The sequence below is a fragment of the Schistocerca nitens genome, chromosome 4 (genome assembly GCF_023898315.1).
Source record: "Schistocerca nitens isolate TAMUIC-IGC-003100 chromosome 4, iqSchNite1.1, whole genome shotgun sequence".
Lineage (NCBI taxonomy): Eukaryota > Metazoa > Arthropoda > Insecta > Orthoptera > Acrididae > Schistocerca > Schistocerca nitens.
Genome location: NC_064617.1, coordinates 881,152,635 through 881,174,379, shown reverse-complemented (window position 1 = coordinate 881,174,379; position 21,745 = coordinate 881,152,635). Strand labels below are relative to the sequence as shown.

General features: G+C 44.1%; 1 long non-coding RNA gene across 1 annotated transcript in view; it reads right to left on the bottom strand.

Moving 5' to 3' along the window:
- Positions 1–21,745, bottom strand: part of LOC126253396 (uncharacterized) — a 962,344-nt gene that overhangs the window by 304,658 nt on the left and 635,941 nt on the right. Inside the window, exon 4 of the long non-coding RNA XR_007545951.1 lies at positions 7,276–7,316. This is a non-coding gene — a long non-coding RNA (uncharacterized LOC126253396). The remainder of the gene's footprint in view (positions 1–7,275; positions 7,317–21,745) is intronic.

Sequence of the window (21,745 nt, the reverse complement as noted above, 5' to 3'; positions counted from 1 at the left end):
AATCCCTTGATATTCTGATGCAATATACTAATATTATTTTTCACTGTGCGTTTATGAGTATCTTGTGACATACTAACTTTTTTACTGCAATTCTATATGGTTCTTGTGATTTTTTGACGTCTCTAGTACCTGCCTGTCAGAGATTCTCAGTAAACGTAATTTCACTGAACGTCGAATCACTTAGCCTAAAAAAGAGATATCACCATGAGTTTCAGTGCCCCTCCTTAAAGATCTTGCTATCATTCTAGCCAATTCACCCTTCCCTTTCCTACTGAGATGCAGGCCATGCCTTGTGAACTCCCACCTTCCAATACCATCAACAGGAACCAAACCTATGCCAGACAAAGTATCCGCCCAAAGCAGCTGATCTAACTCCATATTGACCCTACTGACAGAGCTGTTAAACTGGGCCCGATCATACCGCATCAAAGCAGGAACCAAGCTACATTTGTATGGTTCGTTGCAAATACTATTTTTATCAGGTCACACTCAATATTATAACCCTGATCCCTATTTATACTGTTTCCTGCTCCACCCATTATCACAACATGGTCCTGCTTTGTAAAATCAGTGCACTTTGATCCTATATCCTCTGTCACTTGGCTAAGACATGCACTGGGCTTCAAAAACCTTGTGACCTGGTATCTATCACCTAATTTTCCTGCAAGATCTGGCGCACACCTCTTACATTGTTACTATCTAGCTACAGAACTTTCCTCCTACTTTCTACTTTGTTTGAAACAGTTAGTTTTTTGGTGAAACATAGTGTGTGAAATGAAACCAATGAACTTCTAGAAGTTGTACATGATCGTCATGATGAACACAACGAGCAGACGAACCCCTGTCCACCCAACAACGACACAGAGCGTCTAAGCTGCAGGGCAGAAGGCGCCCCACCACAAACGTAAATTGTAATGGCGACGACCTACAGACCGAACTCCAGACAATGTCCCTAAAATCATTCATGCCGTTGGCTGGCGTCTAATGTGTCCACACATGACACTTTGTAAGGACTGCGAAGTGCAGGACGTCAGCGTTAAATTTCTCGCCTGCTGCAAAAGAGCTTAACCTGTGGCAGGGCGACTTCTCCCCTGTAACTTGAACGACATTTCCGGACAAGGGTTCCTCCCCTCTCTCTAATCCTCATGACCACCCTCTGCAACCCCTGGAAGTTTGTAGCTATATTTCTGTTACACCCTGTACATACTGGGTGAACCAAAATTCATAACTGAGCGAGGTGGCGCAGTGGCTAGCACACTGGACTCTCATTCGGGAGGACGACGGTTCAATCCCGTGTCCGGCCATCATGATTTAGGTTTTCCGTCATTTCCCTAAATAGCTCCAGGCAAATACCGGGATGGTTCCTTTGAAAGCACACGGCCGACTTCCTTCCCCATCCTTCCCTTCCGATGAGACCAATGACCTCACTGTCTGGTCTCCTCTTCCAAACAACCCAACCCCCCCAAACCCCAAACTTCATGCACTCTGACGCTACAGATAAACTGCTTGCACACTGTAATGGCACGCAGGATTAATCCCGAATCTGGTATAGATGAACATTCTCGACTGTTCCACTAAAAGAATTAATATATTTTGCATACGCTGTACTATATTTCAGGCTAAAACTTATAAAAAGAAATTAATTTGTTACAATAGATATGTAATTACGATTAAAATTACTGTTTGTTTAAAAATACTTGAAATTATGAAATTTATGGTTTACTTAAAATTCATATTATTAATTGCACAATCTAACGCTAATTATTAAATTTATTTCTGGATTCATGTACAAAATAAATTTTTATCTTGGTGATGATTCTTTTGTCAAGAAAGTTTGTAAACATTTTTTTTTAACTCTTTAGAATATTCTGAGTACCACAGAATGGAAGGAGTAGTGGGCATGCCTCTGATGGAGACAGACGTATTTTTTTATGACTGTCACTGACAATGTAATTTGGAATATTAAGTGGAAATTGTAAAAACGGTGTGATATTTAATAATGTGACAAAGAATAAAATGTAAGCAATATACAGTAAAATCTTCATCAGTTATTCAGTCATCAGGAACCGCCAACGTTAAATCAAAATTTCAGCCGTAAGAATGTAACCTTATACGCAAGACTTGGAGCCAACAAGAAGAGAAAATGAAGATAAGTAAAATGTTTTTCTTTTGTATTTCTATGCCTCTCGAAGATTTTGAAAATATTGAAGAGTCTAAGAGAAATTTAATGGTGATGTGTCGGAGGGTAAGATTACAACACTGACACTATAAGAACGTCTCTAACAAAGTTTAGTCACTTGCATATTTTCTGTAGAAAATGGGCGCCAAAGAAAAGCAATTTTCCAACAATATAATCACGTTGTAAGGGTACGGGTACGTTACCATCCTACGGCAAGGTATTCGACATCAGTTATTAATTTTTGTATGGCAGAGTTATCAATCCGCCAAGCGATAGAGTGTGTATTACAGCTACCTACAGTTTAGGTGATGGCAAAGGTACGAAATAATCTGTGACCACAGACAATGCTTCTAATGAGACGTTAATTGTTGTCGCTTGACACGAACACAGGTGTTGCAGTTGCAGCGTAACAGTCCGGGAACTGAGTACATATCGTGCACCAGGCACCACTGTTACGCTGTTTTGCTGCTGAATGCTTAAAATAGTTTTTCGCGCCGCTGTAGGTTACTGTATAAGTTTCAGTGCGAACGCGAGCGGTAACATAATGTGGCATGGGGAATGTTGCTTAGCTGTGAGTAATTAAAAGTGTTCATAATTCTTGAGCACTCATAATGAAACATACAGTTTGTGACTTCTTAGCAATCACGATCTCAATCGATTCTGTCATCTTTTTTTTTTTCTTTTTTGAGTCATCAGTCTTCTGACTGGTTTACTGCAGCCCGCCGCGAATTACACTCCTGTGCCATGTCAGAGTAGCACTTGCAACCACCGTCCTCAATTATTTCCTGGATGTATTCCAATCTCTGTCTTCCTCTACAATTTTTGCCCTCTGCAGCTCCGTCTAGTACCATGTAGGTCATTCTATCATGTCTTAACAGTAGTCCTATCATCGTTTCCCTTCTACTTGTCAGTGTTTACCACATATTCCTTTCCTCTCGCATTCTGCGCAGAACTTCCTCTTTCCTTACCTTGTCAGTCGACCTAATTTTCAGCATTCTTCGACACACTTTACCCTGAATGATCAGCGCTTGGAGTCAGGTAATTATAAAATTCATGGAGGAAGGTGAACGAGAAGTCGACGTAATATAACAGCCCAGACATTTTACAACGTGTCCGGTAATTATCTTCATTCAGTAGCGCAGTCTCTGTTTCACAGACGAATATCACGCAGCACTGCCTCCTCTGAATCGTTGCACGAACGACAAAATGGCTGATATTGAAATATGTGACCGTAGGATAGAAACGAAACTGAAATTGCTCGACAGGGCGAAGGCAACTGGACTTGACGGGATGCTAGTAGGATTGTATAATAGCGTAAGCGAAAGAACTTGTCCTTCTTCCAGCAGCAGTGTACTGTAGGTCTCTGGAGGAGTGATGTGTTCCTGATGACTGGAAAACAAGACAGGTCATCCCTGTTTCCAAGAAGGATCGTCCAACAGACGTTTAACACTGTGGGTCTATACCTCTGACGTCGGTTTTTTGTTGCAGGCTTTTTTGTATTCCTAGCATGCAAGTTGTTGTTATATCCTGTCCAACAACACGGATTTTGGTTGTCCTTCTGAACTGTTAGACAGAACTTAAGTCGCCCTAGAAATCGTAAAGTTTTCCTTGTCCGGGTGGCCACTCTGCAAACGTGGCAACGCCGCAATAGTGACCGCATAAATCACATAATTTTCAATTACCTTGCAAAGTTATTACGAGTACGGGCAAGTTACTGCAGATTACTTAGAACAACAGCTGGTAGAAATGCAACCGAAATGGTTTAACTAACGATCTTGCAACTACCCGTGACAGTATATTGATGTTTACAATCTGAAAAGAAAAATATGCACTCATCATCGACGTAAGTAAAAGCATAGTGCAGAGTTCGTGTGGCGTATTTCCTTTCTTTCAAACTGCTAGAAATTGGAGTTATAATAAATAATCTGAATCACAATAGCGTGATTGAATTTTATGAACTTTCGGTTTGGGATATATGTGCCGGCAACAAATGAATGCATTCAGACGACAGTGATTTTGCATGCACACACACACACACACACACACACACACACACACACACACACACTAGTCATACATAAGTACATGAACAGCTATTTGTTTACCAGAAAATACTACAAGATATTCGCACGTTCACAGGAGCCAGTCCGTCAGTTCACCTGATGGTGGTGACATGTATGATCGCCGAAATATTGTCCTGTGAACGTCCCGGTACGGAGATCAGCCATAGCGTACTGATCTCCGTACCGGCACGTTCACAGGAGCCAGTCAGTCAGTTCACCTGATGATGGCGACATGTATGATCGCCGAAATATTGTCCTGTGAACGTGCCGGTACGGAGATCAGCCATAGCGTACTGATCTCCGTACCGGCACGTTCACAGGAGCCAGTCCGTCAGTTCACATGATGATGGCGACATGTATGATCGCCGAAATATTGTCCTGTGAACGTGCCGGTACGGAGATCAGCCATAGCGTACTGATCTCCGTACCGGCACGTTCACAGGAGCCAGTCCGTCAGTTCACCTGATGATGGCGACATGTATGATCGCCGAAATATTGTCCTGTGAACGTGCCGGTACGGAGATCAGCCATAGCGTACTGATCTCCGTACCGGCACGTTCACAGGAGCCAGTCCGTCAGTTCACTTGATGATGGCGACATGTATGATCGCCGAAATATGGTCCTGTGAACGTGCCGGTACGGAGATGAGCCATAGCGTACTGATCTCCGTACCGGCACGTTCACAGGAGCCAGTCCGTCAGTTCACCTGATGATGGCGACATGTATGATCGCCGAAATATTGTCCTGTGAACGTGCCAGTACGGAGATCAGCCATAGCGTACTGATCTCCGTACCGGCACGTTCACAGGAGCCAGTCCGTCAGTTCACCTGATGATGGCAACATGTATGATCGCCGAAATATTGTCCTGTGAACGTGCCGGTACGGAGATCAGCCATAGCGTACTGATCTCCGTACCGGCACGTTTACAGGAGCCAGTCCGTCAGTTCACCTGATGATGGCGATATGTATGATCGCCGAAATATTGTCCTGTGAACGTGCCGGTACGGAGATCAGCCGTAGCATACTGATCTCCGTACCGGCACGTTCACAGGAGCCAGTCCGTCAGTTCACCTGATGATGGCGACATGTATGATCGCCGAAATATTGTCCTGTGAACGTGACGGTATGGAGATCAGCCATAGCGTACTGATCTCCGTACCGGCACGTACACAGGAGCTAGTCCGTCAGTTCACCTGATGATGGCGACATGTATGATCGCCGAAATATTGTCCTGTGAACGTGCCGGTACGGAGATCAGCCATAGCGTACTGATCTCCGTACCGGCACGTACACAGGAGCTAGTCCGTCAGTTCACCTGATGATGGCGACATGTATGATCGCCGAAATATTGTCCTGTGAACGTGCCGGTACGGAGATGAGCCATAGCGTACTGATCTCCGTACCGGCACGTTCACAGGAGCCAGTCCGTCAGTTCACCTGATGATGGCGACATGTATGATCGCCGAAATATTGTCCTGTGAACGTGCCGGTACGGAGATCAGCCATAGCGTACTGATCTCTGTACCGGCACGTTCACAGGAGCCAGTCCGTCAGTTCACCTGATGATGGCGACATGTATGATCGCCGTACCGGCACGTTCACAGGAGCCAGTCCGTCAGTTCACCTGATGATGGCGACATGTATGATCGCCGTACCGGCACGTACACAGGAGCTAGTCCGTCAGTTCACCTGATGATGGCGACATGTATGATCGCCGAAATATTGTCCTGTGAACGTGCCGGTACGGAGATCAGCCATAGCGTACTGATCTCCGTACCGGCACGTTCACAGGAGCCAGTCCGTCAGTTCACCTGATGATGGCGACACGTATGATCGCCGAAATATTGTGCCCGTTGGACACTGTAGACCGGCAGTACACCCGTGGATATTGTGAATGTAAAATTGTTCATTGGCTGCATGAGTTATGACGAGAAATCCCTAAGCCTTCAGCATATATCCAGGATTTTCAAAATTTGAATGAATTTGTAGATAAAATAAACAGACGGCCATATATCGGAAAATGTTCAGTTTCAAAAATTGTATTATTAAAGTGTTGTATGTTTATGAACAAAGTCAGATTTATCGATGGCTCATCGTCCTATTTTAATAATTATTTGTTCCCTGAAATCGCCCCTCCCATTCGTTAAACTACTGCAGAAAAATAGCAGCTGGTCGGTAGCTTGTTCTCCTGTATTACATGTGCTCACATAGTTCCGATTTACTTAAAACTGTTTGTAACGGTCATTAAGTTTACTATTACTTATTAAAACGGCTAAAATGTTCCATGACGGTGGTTGCTTAATTGTTCACGGATGGTAGAAAATTTCGGTTTTGTGATTCTCTCGTTTTACTTTACGTCACTTGCAAATGACCTTTTATCTGCTGAAATTATTGAAGTAAGTTTCAAAATAGGCCAAAAAATTGCAATAGTACTATAATAACGTATGAGCAACACTTTGAAAAGATAACTACGCCGGTAGTCAATATATCGTAAAACCGGATGGTGTGTTTTTCAGTTCAAGGAGGATGAAGAGATTTCGACAACAAAAGAAAGAAACTGGAGAGTATAAACTAGTCAGGAGAGTTTTGCATACATTAATGACCTGTTTCAAATGGCAGTGCCTTAGGTGTCTGAAAAGGATAGTTTACAATCAGTGTGCATAATCATTTCTAATTGTGCAGGGAGATATGGGCAGCTTGCTGTATATCAATTACGACAGAAGCCGATATAAATGAAATCGAAGTGGCTTCGCTAGTGATCTTGCAACTACACGTGACAGTGTATTGATTTTTATGATGTTCAAAGAAAAATATCCACTCATCTAACTGTGATTCAGCATGGTACAGAGTCCGTATTGAGTATTTTCTTTTTTTCAGACTGCTAGAAACTAGTGTAATAATAAACCATATGAATGACAATAGTGCAGGCGACAAATGTACGCATTCAAACAACACAGTCAATACGCGTACACATGCACACACACCCACTAGAGGGAGAGACAGATTTTGAAACACTGCGGCCTCTTACTCACCTTGCAGTTTTTACTTCTCGCAGACAGGTTCAAAAGGAAGCCTGTAAAGAAAAACATTAGAGTAATAGACGATCATATTGTGTGGCTAAACATATAGACGCTATCACTACATTTGTAAGGAGTCCTATGTGGTTTTACATCATATATTTGTGAGTGAAGGGATTTCTTTTTATCCAGTATGGTTATTGTCGGAATTGCACTCGATCTGCATTCGTAAAATACGAAATGATCCCCTTGAGTCAAAAAATGTATCAATTTCAACAGGCCCCATTACAAAAATGCAGAATGGGTGATGGGACAATTGTGATTAAAAACAAAAAACAAAAAAAACATTAGTACAGAAATTATTTTTACACGTTAAAGTTTGGAAAGTGGTGCTTGTGTACGTAACAAAAATATAAATTGTTCTAAGAATATATACAAGGACGTTCTATTTCATTTTTATGTATGATGTTACAATAGATTTTTTTCTTCCCGATTTGATTCAGTGCTCTTTACTACTCATCTGACCTACGCATCTAACCTTCTCCATTCTAGTGCGATACCACATTGAAGAAGCTCCTATTCTCTTCATATTTTTATTGTTTATGGATCACCTTTCATTTCCTTATGAGGCTACTGTCCTAATATACATTCTAAAAGACACTCCCTTACACTTAAAAGCTATATTCGTTATTACTTTGTTTCTCTTTCTCAAAAAAGATCTCTTTGTTATTGTGAATCTGCATGTTACCACCTCTTAATTTCTGCCCTTGTCAGCCATTCTGCTGTTCGAATGGTAAATCTTGACTACTATTTTTAGCGTCGCATTTTCTAATCGAATTCTCCTAGAGTCACCTGGTGTAATTCCACTGTACTCGATTAGCATTGTTCAACGTTTACTGGTAGTTGACGTCTCTGGTATAATTAAAACGCTATTAGCAAAGTGCAGTGTTTTTATTGTTTTACAATATTCACACAGACAGCTCCGATCAGCATTACTACGGTAGCAGTCAACGTTTAGAAAACACCACGCATGGGATTAGAACGCACGTTAATTTAAATACACAGTATGAAATATGTTCCTTCCGTAGTTTAAGGGTGCAAACGCTCTGCAGGAAACATTGTTAGCAAGAAGTGAGTAACCTAGAAGGTTGCAGCACTGCAGACACGGAAAGCAAAAAACCAAACGTCACAGAACGAATGAAGGGAAAGATTCTTTTATAACACTTTTTCGGCCATTGGGAATGCCAGGTTTATAGCAAATGAGAACGCAGTATTCTCGAAACTAATGCTATTTTAATGCAACGACAACACGATGCACTCTGTCAGCAAAAGCGGGAAATCAATGGGCTATTGCGCTCGTCCTCATTCACGATGCGACAATCCGAAAATTCCGTCACACTAGATTGATTGCTGCCTGCATCACGAATTTCACCGGACTGTCGCTAAATTAAACAGGTCAGGAGGGAAACAATTATGTTATTTAAAATTCTAGAGCAGCACGCGTTGACATTAGATTAACTCTGGTGACGCAACGTGCAGTTATTGTGTAACATCTCACTTTAATAAGTTTGTTATTTAGTCGGATTTAGAGATACAATCCAATTACTGCAGAGTGATGCAAGCTTTACACGACCTGTCGCAGTATTTAAATTTCGTAATGGATACACAGCAACGGAAGTAAATGTAAATACCACGTTAAAAGACTGATTGACTGGTTTACTGCAAATAGTCTCTCTGTTAATTAAAGAAACACTGCATTTCGCTTCGATCTGTAGAAATGTACAACGTTAGTATATGGCCAGACGTTAAATAACGCTGTAGCGAGAAAACATGAGAGTTTATAGCGCGAGGAAAAATTGTGGAGAGGAACAATGGAACGATATTTGCACATTGCATAATTGCAGTGCTCGAAGGGGAACAAAAAAGAAAATTAAGATATGCTTATTTGTCATTCATTAATGGCTGACATCTTGTTTATCCTAATCAATATTATCATTAACATTAAATCTGATATCCGCTATTGGATAAAAGAAAGGCGTTCAACTTTAATCATTCCCGTTAAAACATCGTCATCTGCAGACAAAAGTTGGTTGTAGTATGTAATTAACTTGTTCTATACAGGGTGATTTTTTCCACAGTATACAAATTTTTGGGACTGATCGGAGAGAGGATACCGAACAAAAAATGTCTAATGAACTTATGACCGGAAATGCATGGTTTCCATGCTCGGAAACATTTATTCAGTCAACACTGTTACAGAGACTGCGGTCTAATACGCACTGTACCATGCAGCCACAGTTACAGTATGTGTTGAAAATGCTTTCCATGCGCCTCAACGCTTGCGTGTACGCGCCGTAGCACGTTCTGTCTTACACATTCACGTTGGCCAGGCTCCATCCGAACAAAGTCAAAGGCAGCATGAATACGCTGCTCCAGTGTCTTTACATCTGGAATGGGCTCTGCATACACGATACTTTTGAGATGGCCCCATAACCAGAAATCACACTGGTTGAGATCCAGTGAACGAGAAGGCCATGCAACTGGAATCTCTTGTCCGATCCGTCGACCAGGAAAGAAACAATTGAGCTGCGTCCGGACGTTAACGGTGAAGTGCGCTGGAGCACCATCATGTAGCAGCCACATAACCCTTCACGTCATCAGCTGCACTTTTTCCAGCAGTGAAGGCAAAGTCACCTGCAAGAAACGCCGATAGGTCCAGCCTGTTAGGCGACGTGAGAGGAAGACTGGTCCCAAAATACGGTCGCCAATTATCCCGGTCCACACATTCCGGCTGCACCGATGCCGATGATTCACTGTCGCCATACCATGGGGATTCTGCATACTATCCCACAGATGACTGTTATGAAAGCTGAAGATAAAACTCCGGGTAAAAGTGGCCTCATCTTTGAAGAGGACGAACGACACAAATCCTGGAATTTTGGATGCCTGGTGAAGGACCCAGTGACAAAACTGTTCCAGTTGTGAGAAGTCTGTCTCTAGTAAGCCATGAACACGCTGTAAGTGATAAGGGTGGCAACAACTGTCATGGAGAATGTTTCATACTGTCGTCTGTCTTACCCGGTTCTGGCGGGCCAGATGCCTGGTGCTGACACGGCGGTCGCCTTCCACAGTGTTAATCACATTTTCCTCCAACTCTGGTGTCCGAACATCTCGGGTACGTCCTTCGTGATTTCCTGCTTCCTGAAACGACCGTATCTCAGACAAACGGCGAAACACTGTTGCAAACATTGAATGCTGCAGTTGTTGTCGACCTGTATAGGTCTCTTACACCATTGCTGCCTTCCGCCCGTTGCCATTTGCCTTTCCATAAATGTCGGCAAGCTCTCGATTCGAATACGGAACCATTGTGTACAACGCTGTACCACATCCACTACAAGGTGAGTCAGCAAAGGAAGTGAATCGTAGACAACATTACCAATTACCACGGCCGGAGAGGGCGCTACGGCACGACGTAAGAGGAACAGTACCACCCTCTAGGAGGAAAGCATGCATACTGTAACTGCGGCTGCCTGGTATAGCGCGTATTAGAGCGCAGTCTCAAAAAATGGTTCAAATGGCTCTGGGCACTATGCAACTTAACTTCTGAGGTCATCAGTCGCCTAGAGCTTAGAACTAATTAAACATAACTAACCTAAGGACATCACACACATCCATGCCCGAGGCAGGATTCGAACCTGCGACCGTAGCGGTCGCTCGGCTCCAGACTGTAGCGCCTAAAACCGCACGGCCACTCCGGCCGGCAGAGCGCAGTCTCTGTAACACAGTATGTTTGATTACATGGTCTCTAGCATGGAAACCATGCATTGTCAGATATAAGTTCATTAGAATTTTTTGTTCCGTATCCTCTCGTCGATCAACCCCTAGAACAGGGCGGAAAAAATCCACTTTATAAACCGTAAGTTTCAAAAAAAGAAAAAAAAAATTCTTATGGAATAACGGTGTTGCCCAGAAGAATTACTTAGCAGCTTGCTTTCAAATTTAGATCCCTTACTCGCCAAGTATTTCATATCCATACCTAAGAGATCAAATATTTTAGGGGCACTACTGTTCTTTCCGAGCCGAAGTATGTATAAAGTTTCACTACGCGCTGCACCAGAAATTCCTGAAAGTTATTGGACAGGGAAGGTCGTAACTGTACCGAGTATTGAACGTATAATAAAGTGCCTTCCTGCGGAGCCGAGAAAGCTAACGCGCCACTTTCTGGAAACGTGGAGGTGAAACCGATCACGTCGAATCGCTTTCGAGGATTAAAGACGCGATCTGGTGTGCTAGCCAGGCTGAATGACCTTTTTAGGCTGTTTCCCCATGCCGCTAGGTGAGTTCTGGGCTGGTATCCACGTCCCATCTCAGATACACTCTACGAAAACTTATAAAAAACGTTCTCACAGTTGCACGTTGGATATACTCTAGACACAGGCAGATGAGCTATGTATATTTCCCAGTTGGAGTTCAATAAGAGACTGATGACCTTCACACACTTAATCAGCAGCAGCAGCAGCTCAACGTAAAATCTTACTGGAATTCCATGAGGTTCTGGTGCCTTGTTCGCTTTCATTACTACGCATTAGTAGTTCGATACTGGGGATGTTAATACCCTTGACTCCAGTTTGGAAGTTTGTGCGACGATAAGGCAATACGTAATGCGTTATTTAATATTTTCGCTTTCTCTCTGCTATTTTCAGTTTCAGCTCCATATCTATTCTCGATAAATTGAATAGAAGGCTCGAAACCGTTTGTTAATTTACGTCAGACGAGAACATCTTAGAATTCCATGACAGACCTTCCCCCAGTATCTGACTCAAATATTATTGTGGGTGTAACGCAAGGGTCTTACGACCGACGATAGGGTTGCTATTAAGTTTACGGTTCCTCTATTAGCTCTCACCCTCACCCTCACCCTCCCCTCCTTCCCCACTGCTCTCCCCGTCGTTCCTTATTTAGCAAAAATGCAGTAGTCTCTGTTCCTGCATGATATAAATAAATCGGAAAGGACTTTAAATTAATTTAATCGGTACTTCGCGGTGAATGATAACAACCACACAGTGTTGATGCGAACACAGCATGGCATCATTACCTCGCCTGTGAACTCGAGGTAATGATGCTATGTTGTGTTCGCATCAACACTCTGTCCATAATTATGTTGTATAAATGGAGATGATGTTTTAACTACTGACGACACCTTTGGCACAATTATTTTATGTTTCTCCACTGCAGGATGTGACTTTAGTGTATTTTACTTCAGATGAAGGTATATTTAGATACACCGAAACCGTGGTCAAGAATTTTAATAAATCTTTATCCTGCAATTGTTTGGCTGTTATCATTTACCGTGGATAATTTCAACAGTTGCTGTTTCAGCCATGTTTAAAATCTTGATTTACTCGGTACGTTCCACATTCGCATCCATTGGACTCGTTCTGAAACGGTACAAATATTTGTATCTCAATGTTTTCATCTGTGTTCGCCGTTTTTGCAAATCCAGAACGTACTACGGCTTTTTAACTTAGCTGTAGAAACCCATAAACGTTGAAAACCCTTTTGATCTATTCCCTTTGGCACCAAACCCACCATAACATTGAATTTTAATACAAGACGACAGTGCACTTCATTCATTTGAATTAAGCACACATCACAGTGCCACTTCCAAACACTATTCTCTAGATAGTGATAACACTTTCAAAATGAAGTATTACCGTATAGCATCGTACTAAATTTCGTACTACACAGTCTCTGACCGCATTTCAGTTCACGAATCGTGTAAATACACTCCTGGAAATGGAAAAAAGAACACATTGACACCGGTGTGTCAGACCCACCATACTTGCTCCGGACACTGCGAGAGGGCTGTACAAGCAATGATCACACGCACGGCACAGCGGACACACCAGGAACCGCGGTGTTGGCCGTCGAATGGCGCTAGCTGCGCAGCATTTGTGCACCGCCGCCGTCAGTGTCAGCCAGTTTGCCGTGGCATACGGAGCTCCATCGCCGTCTTTAACACTGGTATCATGCCGCGACAGCGTGGACGTGAACCGTATGTGCAGTTGACGGACTTTGAGCGAGGGCGTATAGTGGGCATGCGGGAGGCCGGGTGGACGTACCACCGAATTGCTCAACACGTGGGGCGTGAGGTCTCCACAGTACATCGATGTTGTCGCCAGTGGTCGGCGGAAGGTGCACGTGCCCGTCGACCTGGGACCGGACCGCAGCGACGCACGGATGCACGCCAAGACCGTAGGATCCTACGCAGTGCCGTAGGGGACCGCACCGCCACTTCCCAGCAAATTAGGGACACTGTTGCTCCTGGGGTATCGGCGAGGACCATTCGCAACCGTCTCCATGAAGCTGGGCTACGGTCCCGCACACCGTTAGGCCGTCTTCCGCTCACGCCCCAACATCGTGCAGCCCGCCTCCAGTGGTGTCGCGACAGGCGTGAATGGAGGGACGAATGGAGACGTGTCGTCTTCAGCGATGAGAGTCGCTTCTGCCTTGGTGCCAATGATGGTCGTATGCGTGTTTGGCGCCGTGCAGGTGAGCGCCACAATCAGGACTGCATACGACCGAGGCACACAGGGCCAACACCCGGCATCATGGTGTGGGGAGCGATCTCCTACACTGGCCGTACACCACTGGTGATCGTCGAGGGGACACTGAATAGTGCACAGTACATCCAAACCGTCATCGAACTCATCGTTCTACCATTCCTAGACCGGCACGGGAACTTGCTGTTCCAACAGGACAATGCACGTCCGCATGTATCCCGTGCCACCCAACGTGCTCTAGAAGGTGTAAGTCAACTACCCTGGCCAGCAAGATCTCCAGATCTGTCCCCCATTGAGCATGTTTGGGACTGGATGAAGCGTCGTCTCACGCGGTCTGCACGTCCAGCACGAACGCTGGTCCAACTGAGGCGCCAGGTGGAAATGGCATGGCAAGCCGTTCCACAGGACTACATCCAGCATCTCTACGATCGTCTCCATGGGAGAATAGCAGCCTGCATTGCTGCGAAAGGTGGATATACACTGTACTAGTGCCGACATTGTGCATGCTCTGTTGCCTGTGTCTATGTGCCTGTGGTTCTGTCAGTGTGATCATGTGATGTATCTGACCACAGGAATGTGTCAATAAAGTTTCCCCTTCCTGGGACAATGAATTCACGGTGTTCTTATTTCAATTTCCAGGAGTGTATGTACTTCTACCTGTATACTCTCACTTCAGCGCATGGCATGTGTCGCGGGCCCCGCGTGCACCACTGTCCCTTCCCCCCTACCCCCTCCCCCCCTCATCATCCTACCAGCCTTCTCAGTTCCAGTTCCGAACAGTGATAAACCTCCGCGTGTGTCCGAATCTCTCTAAATTTACGCACATGGCCTTTTCGTTGAGATAGATGCAGCATGTTATTTGACTCTTGTAGGAGCGTATGCTCTTTGGATAGTAACGATAAAAAAAGACTGTGATGCACAACGCTTCTCTTGTACTGCCTGCCATTGAAGTTGGCGGAACGGTTATGTGACGCACCTGTGACGAAATGTTCCGCTCTTATGTGGGTCTTCGCCGTTTCTTTTAACAATGTATCCGTCACAGGTTCTGGATAGACCATCAATATACAAGCATCTGTCAAATGACTGTTTCGTAAGTTGCCTCCCTGGTCGTAGCACCGCAGTTCCTAAGGACCCTTCCAATAAATTTCGGTCCGCCATTTGCGTTTCGCACGATTAATTTTTTGTGGTCTTTACACTTTAAATCATTCCGCACGCACAGTCCCAGTTAATTAACAAACGAGAATTTATCCAGTGACTATGCAGCAATTGTGTAATCGAACAAAGACGTGTCATTCAGCCTCTTTTGTTTATCTTGAGGGTCAAATGACAATGCGATCACCAGTCATAGATCCTCTGCCCGTCTTTTTGCACCTTGCTATAATTTTCTCCTCTACATACAACAGCATCTTCGGCGAACATCGCCGTGTTGTTTCCGTTGCCAAGCACTGGGACATTTATAAATATTATGGACAGGAATGGGTCCTTCAACAATTTCGCGAAGCATATTCGAATCTACGAGTACAAGGGCATTCAATGCAACGTATTTTTTGTCGGTCAGTTTCGCTTGAAGAAGTGCGGAAATTGTTGTTGGCCATTGTAGAATATTCCCGTTCCAGCCTCTATAGTTCCATGAGGTTCCGATGAGTTCTGGCGCTATGCGTAGCTTTCAAAATGGCGTCTGGAACGGAGGTGCGTTTTTTTTTTTTTTTTTTTTTTTTGCGGTAAACCAGAGCATCGTAGATATTCATAGGTAATTGTGAGCCCGCCTTGATGCAAAACGCTCTGTTATTTGCTTACTTATTTATTCCCCTAACTAGTTTCAGCGACAAATATTGAATATTGCCATCACCAGTGGGTTCTTTAAATCTAAAACATGCAGAAAATAGCATAGTTATACAAACACAGTAACACATTATGACATTTTTACTGTTCGTTTTTTGAAATATAGTTTTCTGTGGATACTTTCAATACTGCCTTATTTATTGTACGTTATGGCATGTTTTTAAGTTGTTATCGCTGTTTGCGTCATATTTCCTGTGCTTTTTCTGTTGACGTTTCTTCTCAGCGTACTATGTAAGTGGCACTTAATGACCCAATACTAAAAGGTGAACTTACGTATGTCAGCGTTATACACTTGTGGTTATGGTAGAGTTGTGGAATACAGTTTTGGTGTGTACTGGGCTGTTGCTTAGTTACTCGTGTACTCACGGTCGTTGGGCGGTATGAAGCTAATTCTGTACACATAAAAACTAAACTTTCACACTTCGTTTATGATCTAAAGCATTACACCATCTTGCGACACATGAAAACAGCAAGATGGCGTAATGTTTTCGGTCATAAACAAAGTGCGATAGTTCCTTTTCTCTGCGTACAGAATTGGCTGCATACCGTTCAACGAACGTGAGAACACGAATAACTAAGTAACAGCCCAGTACACGCCAAAACTGTATCCCACAACACTACCGCAACCCCAAGTGTATAACGCTGACATACGTAAGTTCATCTTTTAGTATTGGGTCACTAATTGCCACTTACATAGTTGCAGATGACATGAAGTACGCTGAGAAAAACGGCAACAGAAAAACCACAGAAAATATGCTACAAACAGAGATAACAATTTAAAAATATGCCATAACGTACAATAAATAAGGCAGTATTGAAAGTATCCACAGAAAACTGTATTTCAAAAAACTAACAGTAAAAATTTAATAAAGTTTTACTGAGTTTGTATAACTATGCTATTTTCTGCATGTTTTAGATTTAAAGAACCCTTTGATAATGGTGATATTTGTCGCCGAAACTGATTAGGGGTATAAATATGTAAACAAATAACAAGGTTTTTGCGTCAAGGCGGACTCACAAATATAATATTGTTGTGATTAAAATTCTTCTGGGTATTATGAGGCGTCATTGCTAAAAACTAACAACAATAATAAACTAAAACCGACGTTTCGGCCGAATTGCAACGGCCTTCCTCAGGGCACGACTGGTTTTGCATGGGGATAGGTGGTTATATTTACGAGACGGCCTTAGCTTCTGCTCCGTTACGTCCCAATTGTTGGCTACGATATGTGGACGACACATTCATTATCTGGCCTCACGGTGAAGCGGAATTGGGAAACTCCCTCCAGCACTTAAATAGCCTGCACAAAAATGTAAAGTTCACACATGAGACTGAAAACAATGGTACCTTGCCATTTACGGATGTAGAAGCATACAGAGCTGCCGAAGGTAAACTGGGACACAAAGTGTACCGGACCCCAACGCACATTAATCGGTACCTGCAAGCGGAGAGCCACCACCACCCAGCTCAAAAGTATTCTGTTCTGCATACGTTAACTGCCCGAGCTTACCGGATAAGCGATGAAAATAACATAAAAGAAGAATTAAAGGAGGTACTACACACGTTTCGTGCCAACGGCTATGATGACAACATTATAAGAAAGTAGCTAAACGAAATGGAGCAGAAAACGAGAAGAAGGCAAAGAAGAGAATCTTCCACTGTTACACTTACCATATGTAAAAGGCGTCAGTGAACGGATAGGCAAAATCCTCCGCCGACGAGGTTTCAGACCGATTTTTCGAAGCAGTCACAGGATCCACGAAATGATAGGTTCCACCAAGGATGTAGTCAGCAATCTTAATACTGCAGGTGTTTACGAACTACAGTGTGAATGCGGAGCTCCCTACATAGGAGAAACAGGGAGACCTGTCAGCTTACGAGTAGCAGAATACGAACGCTATGAACGATTACAACAATATAATAAATCGGCGATAGCGGAACGCCACCGTGACTGTGGACAACCTATCAGGTTGCAGGAAGCCCGAATACTGGCAAAAGAATCGTGGATGCGAGAACGCAAAATACGGGAGGCGAACGAAATTATTAAGCAGCCTGACAACATCAACAGAGAAGATAGCTACAAACTCCCGGCGTCCTGGCTGCCGGCCATCCCAGTCCAACGGGCCGCGAGCGGTCGCGGGGCAGAAGCTACACGGGACACGGACGTATCTCCACAAACAGCTGTAGAGCAACTGTCAGTCCACTACCGCGCACACCAGGAGGAAAACTTCCCAACCAGAAGCCGAACGCTGATTGGTGGACATCTACCAATCGTTGACGACATGGACATCCACGAATAGCCTCCTTCCTTCCATCTTCCCTTAAGTCATGACTAGCCAATTAAAAGTTTTACAACAGTGACCTCAGACATCGATAGTCTGTAATAAACAGAAGCACATATCCCCATGCAAAACCAATCGTGCCCTTAGGGAGGCCGTTGCAAATCGGCCGAAACGTCGGTTTTGGTTTATTATTGTTGTTAGTTTTTACCAAAGACGCGGCATAATACCCAGAAGAAGTTTAATCACTATGACACCAGCCGCGGAAGGCTACGTTCTTATATCATATTGTTGTTTTTGTATGCAACTACGGACCAAATGGAAGAGTTCCAAGACGAAGTTACTGGAGACTGATAATTTTGTACGCGGCCTTTGCTTGCAACACATCTATCAAAGTTAGTATCGTAGTTGTCTTATTGTAACACAACCCTTTAATACGAGTTGTTTGCTTGTTTGTCTAGCGGACCGATTATGCAGGATTCCTAGACACAACAGCCAGGCAGTGCAGCGGCACGCGCCGCCGCTACGTGTAGCCAAGCGAGGGTCTGGGCCGCCTCGCTAGGCGATCCCAGCGCGAGCTTTCTAGGTCGGCACTTGTTTGTCAACAGGTAGTCGGCGAGTCGGCGGCGCCGTCGACTTTCCAATCGATACTGCCGTCGCCGCCGCGGCCGCAGACCGGCACGGGAGCTGTCGAGTCGCTCCCGACCGATAGCGGCGGTCGACAGCGACTTGCGAGCAACACCCGCGTCCGCTGCCGCTTCTGTATTTAACAGCATTATCTTGTCGAGTGAGATACCAGCTGCCTCCGAAGCGATGAACCTCGCCCTCAGGCATCACAGTAAGGCCCTGAGATACAAAATCCCTGCCGTACGTAAAGCATCGGTATTTAGTAGAGAAATGTCGATAATACCAATCTTACTCCGGTCGAGATGATAGCACGCCGACACATTCTTAGGGGTCGATACCACAATCGGAAAAAATGGAAGTCTTATAGGATCACTTTGTTGTCCCCCGTCTGCCTGTCTATCTGTTCGACTGTTTGAAACCCTTTTCCCCAGGAACGGGTAGATGTATGAAGTCGAAATTTATGTCACATATTAAGGTCAACGGTTCCTTGCTGATGTAAAGGAGTGAAGAATCAAAGGTAGTGCAATCAAAGGATGCTTTCATGTATGTCACATATTTTGATATTCACTAACACACTAATCAAAACCTACAGGGCTCTTCGCGTTGACCTAGAATAATGAAATCTGGCAAGAAGCAAGGTTTCAGACAACAGCCAAAGCGAAATAACCGAAAACAGTTAATTTGTAATTATACTACATCAAAAAAATTTTTGTCATTTTTTAGCACTCTGTCTGTCTGTCCGTCTGTTAAGAACTACACACATAAAAAAAAGTTATGCATCACAGCCGTTCCAAAAGTTCCAGTACCTGTACATAAAAATGGAATAGAAATCAACAGAAACATAATTTTCGCCCTTTTTATTGCTCATGAAAATCACATGTTGCATTTGTACCACAATACAGCGAGACCTTCAGAGGTGGTGGTCCAGATTGCTGTACACACCGGTAACTCTAATACCCAGCAGCACGTCCTCTTGCGTTGATGCATTCCTATATTCGTCGTGGCACGCTATCCACAAGTTCATCAAGGCACTGTAGGTCCATATTGTCCCTCTCCTCAACGGCGATTCGGCGTGGATCCCTCGGAGTGGTTGGTAGTCACGTCGTCCGTAAACAGCCCTTTTAAATCCTTCCCAGGCATGTTTGATAGGGTTCATGTCAGGAGAACATGCTGGCCACTCTAGTCGAGCGATGTCGTTATCCTGAGGGAAGCCAATTCACAAGATGTGCACGAGGGGGGGGGGGGCGAATTGTTGTCTATGAAGACGAATGTCTGGCCAATATGCTGCCTAATTGGTTGCACTATCGATCAGAAGATGGCATTCACGTATCGTACAGCCGTTACGGCTCCTTCTGTAACCACCCGCGGTGCACGCCGGCCCACATAATGCCACCCCAAAACAGCAGGGAACCTCCACTTTGCTGCACTCGCTGGACAGTATGTCTAAGGCGTTCAGCCTGACCGGGTTGCCTCCAAACACGTCTCCGACGATCGTCTGGTTGAAGGCATATGCGACACTCATCGGTGAAGAGAACGTGATGACAATCCTGTGCAGTCAATTCGTCATGTTGTTGGGTTTATCTGTACCGCTCTGCATGGTGTCGTAGTTGCAAAGATGTACCTCGCCATGGACGTCGGGAGTGAAGCTGCGCCTCATGCAGCCACTTGCGCGCAGTTTAAGTCATAACACGACGTCCTGTGGCTGCATGAAACGCATTATTTAACATGGTGGCGTTGCTGTCAGGGTTCCTCCGAGCCATAATCCGTAGGTAGCGGTCATCCACTGCAGTAGTAGCCCTAGGGCGGCTTGAGCGAGGCATGTCATCGACAGTTCCTGTCTCTCTGTGTCACCTCCATGTCTGAACAATATCGCTTTGGTTCACTTCGAGAGGCTTGGAAACTTCCCTTGTTGAGAGCCCTTCCTGGCATAAAGTAACAATGCGGACGCGATCGAACCGCGGTATTCACCGCCAAAGCATCGTTGAACTACAGACAACACGAGCCGTGTACCTCCTTCCTGATGGAATGACTGGAACTGATCGACTGTCGGACCCCCTCGGTCTAATAGGAACTGCTCATACATAGTTGTTTACATCTTTGGGCGGGTTTAGTGACATTTCTGAAAAGTCAAAGGGACTGTCTCTATGATACAATATCCACAGTCAACGTCTATCTTCTGGGAACCGGGGTGATGCAAATATTTTTCTGATATGTGTATTTTTCTCATGATCGAGTAGAGGTATCAAGTTGAAAGTTGTCACATACTGAGGCTTATCGTCCTTTGGTGGTGTAATAATATTACGCTGCTAAGTCAATGCAGCCGAAAGGCACGGCAATTTACGTCACATACTTAGATATTCGCAAACTCACTCATTAAAACCTATATGGTACTTCCTCTGATGTATAATCATGAAATTTGGGAAGAAGAAAAGTTACACAATACAAGTTAGGGAAAAAATCAGACAATTGTTAATTTACGCTTATATCAAGTTATTAAAATATTTCCTTTGTCATTTGTTATCTGGCTTTAAACCTGATATTAAAACAGTTGGGAAAGGCTTGGAATCTGTGGGACTGTTATCTTGCCAGCATTAATGTCGATAACAATAAATGAAACGCACCAGTTTGCTTTTGTTCTTTTGTTTGTTGTAGAACAAAAGCAAACTGGTGCTTTTCATTTATTATGATGTTGTTCTACCAAGAACCGACGGTAGATTCTCTTAAAATGTCGATAAAGTAACAAATCGTCGAGATCTTCGATTCTCGGAATGGATGAAGAGAATTCAGTTTGTAGGGAACCCTCAATGCGTGAGTCCTGCTCGCACCTGAACAATTTTTAGAGTCCTACGTCGCTTTTTAACCCATTTTGTGTCTGAGAAAAACTACGAGTTATACACGATGAGTCGCTTAAGAATCTTTGTAGTTTGTGGACTGTTCAATATCTCGAAATGGGACCTTCGACAAATTGTAGTAACGGGAGAGTGCTTAGTTTTCCGTACTTGTGACTGGACAATCCAAGTAAAAGGAGAAATCCGAAAAGAACATGCAAAAACGTCTCGTAAGACATTGTGCTGTGTGCATACCTATTAGATTTCTGTCAGAGTATCCTGATATGACAGCTGCACACTTAGCTATCGTATAAAACCACTCGCTCATCGAAGGATCCATATCTA